Source organism: Cryptomeria japonica, chromosome 5, assembly GCF_030272615.1.
Source record: "Cryptomeria japonica chromosome 5, Sugi_1.0, whole genome shotgun sequence".
Taxonomy (NCBI): Eukaryota; Viridiplantae; Streptophyta; class Pinopsida; order Cupressales; family Cupressaceae; genus Cryptomeria; species Cryptomeria japonica.
This window is the reverse complement of record NC_081409.1, coordinates 517814810-517824256: the sequence shown is the minus strand read 5'-3', so window position 1 is coordinate 517824256 and position 9447 is coordinate 517814810.

Here is a 9447-nt window from a genome sequence, read left to right as displayed (position 1 = left end):
GGTACCGGTAGGAGCAACATAGACAGTCTCAACATAGCTCCAGTGTTGAGAGCCCATGCTTCTGATGAATATCTTCATTCTATCTTTCCATATACTAAAATTTTCTCTGTTAAACTTTGGAGCTTCCCTTTTCATCATTAGACTAGGATATTTACCTCAAGCGGTTAAGCTTATAGCACAAAGGACCTAGAGGATGCTCTAATACCAATTGATAACTCAATGATGAATGGATAGTACTAACCCAGTACTGAGGGGGGGGGTGAATCAGTACAGACAAAAATACAGTCCTAAACCAGTTTGATAGCAGACACTTCAAATGACTGGCAAGCAGTGACACCAGTTTGAAACAGAGTACAATCGGTAAAGCTAAGAATGACTGAGACAAGCATTAACCGGTTACTCACTTAGCTTTTCACTCAACTCAAGATTACACTACCATTTCACCCTTATGCATAAATAGGTAATCTATCATCAGATCATAATAACAGCTAATTCAACATATTTTATTGACAGGCATAAAACACAGAACCATCATAAGCTTGACAGATAATAGGAAAGCATCACAAGATAAAAGCATCACACATGACACACATATTTTTCACGTGGAAACCCAACTGGGAAAAACCACAGTGGGGATGAATACCCACAAGCTATTTTTGAACTCTTTATAAGTCCACTCTATTAGGAGCCTTGTTCGGTTAGAGACATTACAATAGGTTCTGCTAGGAACCGATCCTATTAAAGATCACTCGATTAAGGGATGGCTACAATACCCGGTTAAGGGTTAAACCCTGTTAAAGGTTACCTTGTTAGAGGATTTCAAGAACTCAATAGCTAAAGGATTTTGAACTCAATAGCTTTGAATTACCTTGTTAAAGGATTTACATCAAGCCAGTTAAGGCTACCCTGTTAAGGGATTTTCCAACTGTTGAGGTGGTTAGAGATCAACTGGTATTACAATGATCTGGTAACAACACTCAATGCCAATGTAGATCCTCTTAAGCTCTTCTTCACCTTCTGCACTTACACTCTGCAGGTATCACTTCTCTCCTTTTGGTTTGGCAAGAATTATGTATCCCTTCTCTCGGATACACACAATCAACTTTTGCCAACAACCTCAGAAAGAGACAACATCGAACTTATAGGAAAACAGATAGGTCGGTAATTCAAAGCTATCATATCCAAAATGTGAGGTGGTGAAATTAGGACCGCAAATTAGATTAATAAAGACACTAATTTCATGGGACCATCTCACATTAAGGATGAGATTGAAATTTATTGATCCAAACCTAAAAGGACTGAATATAGATCAGATTTATCCTCCTTATTTGAGTTGAAATTGTATTTGAATCAGGTTTAAATTACAATGTTAGATCTAGGACAAACAATGAGATTTTGATATAAAATAATAGTAACAATAAGTTATAGATGTCATGAAGAGTTATCTAAGTATGAGAAATACATCAAAACCTATGACAAAAAACTAGCTAAATTGTTAGGACTAGGAGGCATGGGGTGACCTAGTCCTTCGAATGTTGGATGTTGACAAACTGAATCTTTTCTTGATCAAGATGACACACAAATTTTTTCTCAAAGATTCACCAGAAATTCTTGGGACCAGGGGGTGTCGGGCGACCCGGTCCTCTGCTTTAAATGCCTTCAAAATCTGAATCTTGTTGTCGTCATATGCTCTACCAAATTCGTCACTCTCAACTCTTGAGTCAATTTCTTGCACATAAAATGATAGAAATTTATTTGTTGATGGGGGTTTTCCTAGGTCAAACCCTAGTTTAGGAATTAACCTTGAATAGAATTAAAATATGAAATGAAAATTTTGAAGTAAATCTTGAATGATATACCTCAAATCTGCAATGATTGATAGAAGATGGTGATACAATGCCATTTATATGTGATCACAAGTATTGATGCAATAACATGACAACACATAGAAACTCAAACACAAACATATTCTTGCATGAAAATTGATGTGATTTGCTCCATGATGCTTGAAGAATAGGGTGGGATGAAATGTTGCCTTGAATGCTTGAGAATACTTGATGAATGCACAATTTATGGGGTAGATTATGGATCACTTACCTTAGAAAGTGATAGATGAAAAATAATATGATGAATGCTCTCATATAGGGTTTTTGAGGTAATTTACCGATTAGACCGACCTCCAATAGTCAAATTGAGGCACGGGAACCAAAATCCATTAGGGAGGGAAAGTGCATTGACCCATTTGAATTATAGATTGTTTAAGGAGGGCCATTGCACCCAAGACACCCTAGCCTAGATAGGGGTGACCTAAGCACCCTTTTCCTCCCACAATAGGGAAAACAAGTAGGCAAACAAGAGGGCATAGTCCCAAGATAGGGTCCAATTAGTTGTCCAACCATGTGACATCAAATTTGAGGTTAAAATGGCCAAAATAGACTTAGGAGATAACTAAGATGGGCCACACTAAAGTAGTGGCACAAAAGGTGGTGGAAATTGTATAAGGTTACAATTTACAACACTATACTAATTTATATTATTTTTCAACATAATCTTAATTTGCTAGTGTAATAGTAAAATTAATTAGAATTATTCCATGCATTAGTGATCTATATAAACACTATTAAATCATTCAAATTTTATTATTCAACTTATCTTATCAATTCAAGCTATCTCATTTCACACTTTGTATTATGGGTTTATTAATGTAAAGCACTAGATTAATATTTCAAACTACTACAAACCTCTAGATATAGCTAAAAAAATAAGTACAAACAACATAATAACATCAAAACCAAATCAAATGTTACCAAATGACTCCATTTTAAAAATATTTTCTCTAATAAATAGTTACATTATGTGGATGTTTCTTTAGTTGAAGTTTCTCATTTTGACAATATTTACTTACTTCAAGTGATGGTGGATAAAAATGGAGAAAAGAGTACCTAAATTTATAAAATGTTGGAAGGGCCAATAGACAATTGAGATGTCATGGTGATATCAATGGTAGAGGATACTTGAGATAATTTCCCTAGGATCGAGGATAAATTGGAGGGTTGAGATGGAGGTTCTTGGAATGTGAAGGGAAAGGATGAACTTGATAAATTTGGTAAGTGCTTATGACCATAAGAGAGATAAGGGAATTGCGCATCTAGGTAGGTTATATGTTTGGGTTTGGTGGAGAGAATATTGGTACCACAAGGACAAGTTTTCTTGAGTATCTTTTTTTTGTGAGATAGGTTGAGAAAATATAGGCATAATTGAACATAATATTATTTAATTATTTTATCCATGTGTGAGGTAGAAAATAGGTGGAAATAGTGGTTATTTATTCATCAATGAGAAGTGAGATGAAAAATGGATTATTAATTACTAATATTATTTAATTAAGTGGAGGATATAAGGTGAAAGGGACTTGTCTAGGTGTAGTGGATGGAAATAGGGCTCACAAGTTCACGCCTACAAATTAGGAACTAAATCTATTTCACAATGATTACAATAGAAGGAGAATGGATCCACTTGGTTCAATCTCAAATCTGATTGAAAAGGACTGAGCACAAGGTGAAATTAGTACTCCTTGATTGAGTTGAAAATGAGGTATGAAAAAGATGTGAATTGAATGCAAGATCTAGGGTTAATGCAAAATTGAAAAGAATCTTCATTGACAGGCATTTTCATAAACATATATCTAGATATAAAGCACATATATGAAAAGGGGATGCAAAGAGGAACCTCTGTCTAAAACCTAGACATTGTTATATGACACAATGATGCTTGGGGCGCCACTGTCTAGGAAAAAAATTTCTCGTCCTGGAGTGTTAGATGTGGGAAACAAATTTGTTTTTTAGATTTGGATGTTGCTATGAGTGTTTCCCTAAAGTTTCATCATAAAAGTGTCAAATAATGGTGCTTGGGGCGACCTTGTCCTCCAATTTTTGCCTCTACCAAAGGTGGTTCTATGTGTCCTAATCTTCTCTTTTTGAATTTGTATATACTATCTTTGGATCCTATTACTTGCACATACAAAAGAGGAAAATGGTTTTGTTGAGAGGGGTTTGCCTAGGTCAAACCTCGAGTTTGGAATTAACCCTATAATTGAATTGAAAATGAAAATGAAAGTGTGCCTTGAAATGGTAGATGCTAGATTTGAAATTGAAATCCTTGAGTGTAAATGCTTGATTGGATGATTATACCTTCAACTAATGATGTAATTCTCTTAAGGTAACTCCTCCATGTGTTGATGTAATAACATGATAAATTATCATAAAATCTATCATGAAATCACAATTGAAACATAATTCAAGATGCCTTGATGTAGCTTGTTTCTCTTTAGAATCAAATCTACTCTTGAATTGAAATGATAGGAATGATATGATAATGATAGATGATGAAATGAATTATGAGTGATGTCTTATATAGGGATCTCAAAGAAAAATCACCTTTTGGCTCACTTAGAATTTTCATATTTTTGCATCAAGGATAGTTCTAGAAATGGTAAGATGCATATTATTTCTCCCAAAATTTTAGCCAAAAAGTGTCAGAGAATGGTGCCTAGGGCACCATCGTCTAGGACAATGGTTCTTGGGGCAATATTTTCCCAACAACTTAAGCTTGAATTTTTAGGGTGCGAGATAATAGGGCCCTACAACCATAAACATAATTTATATGAAAATATATAATATTTAGATGTGGGAAAAGACACATTTAACTTTGAAACATAGGTCCCATATAAGCATGAAATAAAATATGATAAAGGACACAGTTAAAATAAGGGCCCAAATAATAAAGTGTTGATGTATTTAAATGAAATAGGACTCATAATATTTAATTAAATATTAGTTTAAATCAATAAAGGTCCTATAATGCCTAGAGGAATGGGAAATACTAAAATGAGTGTTGGGAGAGTGTGAAACTGGTCACCCTAATTAAAGGTGTATAATTAATGAAACTACACTAGGTGTCATTTTTAGTTGTTTAGTACTAGGTACACTAGGGAATATTTAGTTTTATACACAATCAATAGGTTTACACGAAACACAAGTACATAGAGGTTTGATTGTACTCTTCCTTCTTTTATAATTTTTTAGATTTTCATTTAGGTTATCTAGTTTAGCTTCATTTGCATCATCTTTTTTTTATCTAGTATCCTCTTCTTTCTTGTTGCACTTTTCTTTTATCTCCTAATGTGCAAGAAAGTTAAAATACAAACAATATTGAGTCCTACAAGTTTCTAGATGACAAAACATAATTGAGACTACAACAAATGAGTTGGATAATAACGCATTACCTGGATGTTCATGTGTGATGGCCATATTTTGCATGAAGAGAACTATACTTCATTTTTGGGTTCCTCATTTCCTTTAATTTCAAAGTTTGAACATATATTTTCATTTAAACATTCATATTTTTTGTAATTGATAGAATTTCAACCCAACTTATTTTTTTAGCTTAGTAAAACACATTATTTTTTGAGTTAAAATATTTTAAAATATTTATAGTTTGTTTTCATTATTTCTCTTTATAATAGCAACAAAATGACATTTTCTAAAACTAGTCATATTTTAGCCTTAAACTATATTGAAACATATAAAAATATATTCTTAAAAGTATTACATTATGATTTAAACTAATGGGATTAAGCTAATAATTAGGAACAAGGAAAGGTTTAACTTTAGAAGTGGAAGGAGGACCAAATGACATACCATAGTGAGGAACAAAATTAGTAGGAGGCATAAAAGAAGAAGTTGCTTGGGTTGGGAGGATGTGGAATCCCATTCATATAAATTTAAGAACTAATCCTTTGACCTATTCCTTTTAAATAAATTTAAATCGTATAGTTCACTAATTAACAAATTATTTATGAACATCAACCAAGTGTGTAACATTTGTACCACTAGCCAAATATACAAGATCAAAAATATATGTATTCAAATCAATGTCTTATCCATCAGTCCAACATGGATATCATGATCAAAGTTTCTCGTTCCCCACTGAGATGAGAGTTATTAGGCATATCTTTAATCATTCAATTCTCAACTTGACTATTGGCAATTTATAATATTTTATTAAAGACTTATTTTCAAACTGAGATGAGTGGGATGGTGAGACTTTGACAAAAACACAAAATGAAAACCCTAAAAATGATGAAATAAGGAAGGGATTTGATGTATAATCTAGAAAATTAGAAAATAAATGAATAGTTATTTTTGGAATGAAATCATAAATAAACCCTAGAAAGATCAAAAGCTAAGGGAATTTAAAATATGATTTTGTGCACTATAATAGAGAACACCTACTAGTTCATGTCAGTTGGGTTAAAATGTTTACACACTACTATGGATGTAGAAAACGTTAATCTAGTGGTGTTTTGTTAGTTCTATTCCATTCATCTCAAGGAAGCAACAAGATAATATGGGTGGAAGAGGCTCTATTTGAATTGGTTAAGGATATATAAAGATGCAAATAAAGGTGAGAGATGAAGTGTTTTGTGGAATGAAAAACTGATTTTATTTCTAATTGTGCTCAGTTTTATTTTACATGTAATTAATATTCTAAGTAAATATTATCTTATTAGAAGGTTTAAAAAGGGGAATTGTTTATTCCAATTATTCCAACCAAACATTTTTTTATTACATGTTTTCAATGAGCACATTTTGTTTGAGACCAATAGTTAGAGTAGGTGGAGACTTTCTTAATTAGTGTTAATCTTAAAGACACCCAAAGGAGGCAAAGACATCTACCTTCCATCTATTTTTTTCTTATGGGTTGTCATCTCCCTCTTGACAAGGGAAGTCCCAATCCATTATTTACAAGGCCCATCTTTTTGTCACCATCATCCCCCCTAGGCTCCAAGGGGAAGACCACCTCACATTTTTCATTAATAGTCTCTTTACTCATGTCAATGATCTTCTTCCATATGTGATACATCACCATAGATTTTTCCTCAAAGATCTTATGATTCTTTTCCAACAAAATTTTTTGAAGGATGCAAGATGGCCTAATATGCCAAGCCACCTAAAGAAATAAGGCCTTAGCTAGTAAGCACCCCAAACTCCTATAGAAATCAATTAGAGAAGTGACATGAATACAAGACAACTTCACAATATCCCACTAGAGGTGTCAAATATCTTTGGCAAATGGATATTGAAAAAATAGGTGAGAAGAGAATTCCTCATTATTACTATACAAAACACATTGAGATGGGCCTTAAAATTTGTGCTTCCTCAACATTTATTATGAACTATCAACCAAAGGAAAAAGTTGTAGTTGGGTCGTGCAAATTTATTCTAAACATGCTTCCACCAAGGAACTTCATTCTCCCTAAATTCTACCAAGCCAAAGTCCAGTACCCAGAATAAACTAATTAAACCCCTCTTAGGTCAGGTTTCCAAAATAGATAATCAATCTTGTAGACACCTAAAATTGTCTCAATGCCTGTGACACAATACTTTACTAGCTTTTATCTTAATTAATTAAATAGTTTTAATTATTTAATTAAAATAATTTCATTCTTTCATTTCAAATTAAGAAACAAAATTTCCCTCTTATCCTATAATTAAATAATTTTATTATTTAATTAAAATTTTCTTGCACAAATAATTAAATACTCTTCATTATTTAATTATTCTAATGTTCTTCCATCATGCACATCTATTGAATAATTTTAGTTATTTAATTGTCTTTTCTATTTCTTACTCATAATTAAATAATTATTTTAATTATTTAATTAGCTAAATCAATCTTCTATAATTAAATAAATTCTTTGATTTAATTATTTACTTTTCTAAACATCTTTCTTAAAAAATTAAAATCTTTATTTTATTTATTTATCTCTCATGCACAATTAAATAAATTCTTTAATTTATTTAATCCCTCACTTTTGAAAATCGAATTCCTCTAAAATAAATAAATTTTTTATTTTATTTTATCATGCACATGTTTAAATATTTCTTATTATGTAAATGGCTAATTAAATCCTCTTCTTAATTGCCACTCACCTTGAGTTTTGCTCGCAATCAATTCTCTTAAAATCTCAACCAATTATCTTAACAAATCGATCAAGTCAATTGACTAATCGGTTAACCTCAATCATGAAGTCATTTAACTTCTCATCAATTCCTCTCAACAAGTCTCTTTCGTTGATCTTCCAACTTTCTCATCAAATTTGAACCATTGATCAAAATCTCAAGAATCTATAAATGCAATCTTGATCATCATTCAAAAAGAACCACAATCTTCAAGATTTTCTGTGATCACACTGCTGAATGAAGTACTACAATTATAAGAGCCAAATTCATACATGACAAAAGGGAGAAGAACAATGGAGGTTTCATAAAATGACACAATATTGGTTTGCTTTTAAATGTTCATTTTAGCTAATGCATTCATTTGTATTCCTTCATTAATGCAATTACAATCTCATGTAATTTATTTTGAGTTTTTTGATTGCTCTTATAGTCTCTTACATAACTGCTAATTTTTTGGTTGTACATTATGATGAACTCGATGTGAATCATGCCCTAATTTTTTGACAAATTGTGAGTTTTTGGATTTTGTAAGTTGCAGGTTTTAGTGACACAATTGTTAAACTATGACATAATCACCTATATTCCTAACACAATCATCACCATTTTGTAACACATTCATAAAATCTTTCACACATATGCTTTATCCATAATGCATTTGTTTAAGTTTTTATGCAATTGTTATTAAGTCTAACACATTTGTCCGAGTTAAAAATTATTATCAATCTACAATAAATTTGGTATACAGTTAATGCAATTGTGTTGATATAGTCAATTGAGTTGACTTCACACGTTAATTTCAAAGACGAATTGATCAATTAGACTCATTTCTTTCAATAATGGCTTGAAAAGTTTTCTATTGGCATGACAATTATTGAATTTGGTATTCTAATGAATTCTAATTTTTTGATATGATTAATTATCTACCTACAAATAAGTGTGACACATCCATCTATAAGAGAATCACATTCATTTGTAAGTGCACCACATTTGTGTGTAAATGTGACAAATTTGTTTGTAAGTGCACCACATTCATTTGTAGGTGTGACACATTTTCCTGTAAGTGCATGACATTTGACTAGTAAAAAGAGGTATTGATCTAAATTCAAAATGAAGAGTTTTATTTTGAATAAAAAAAACAAATTGCAAATATTTAAAAAACTAGGAATTTTGATACCCCAACTTGCTATGGTCATAACTCTTTGGTCATTGATTGGAATTCAAAGTCACTTACACCCTTGGAAAGGTCTCCAAGAGAATTATTTTTTGTACCTTAACACAATGACTTTGGATTATTGAGTTAAGATACTATCAACACTTTCAACCCCAAATTCTGCTCCATAGACCTCTGAAAAATGTGATTTATATGAATATAAAAACTAAAAAAATAGATTTTTGGGGTTTTCTTAATTCTATCACCTTTGGA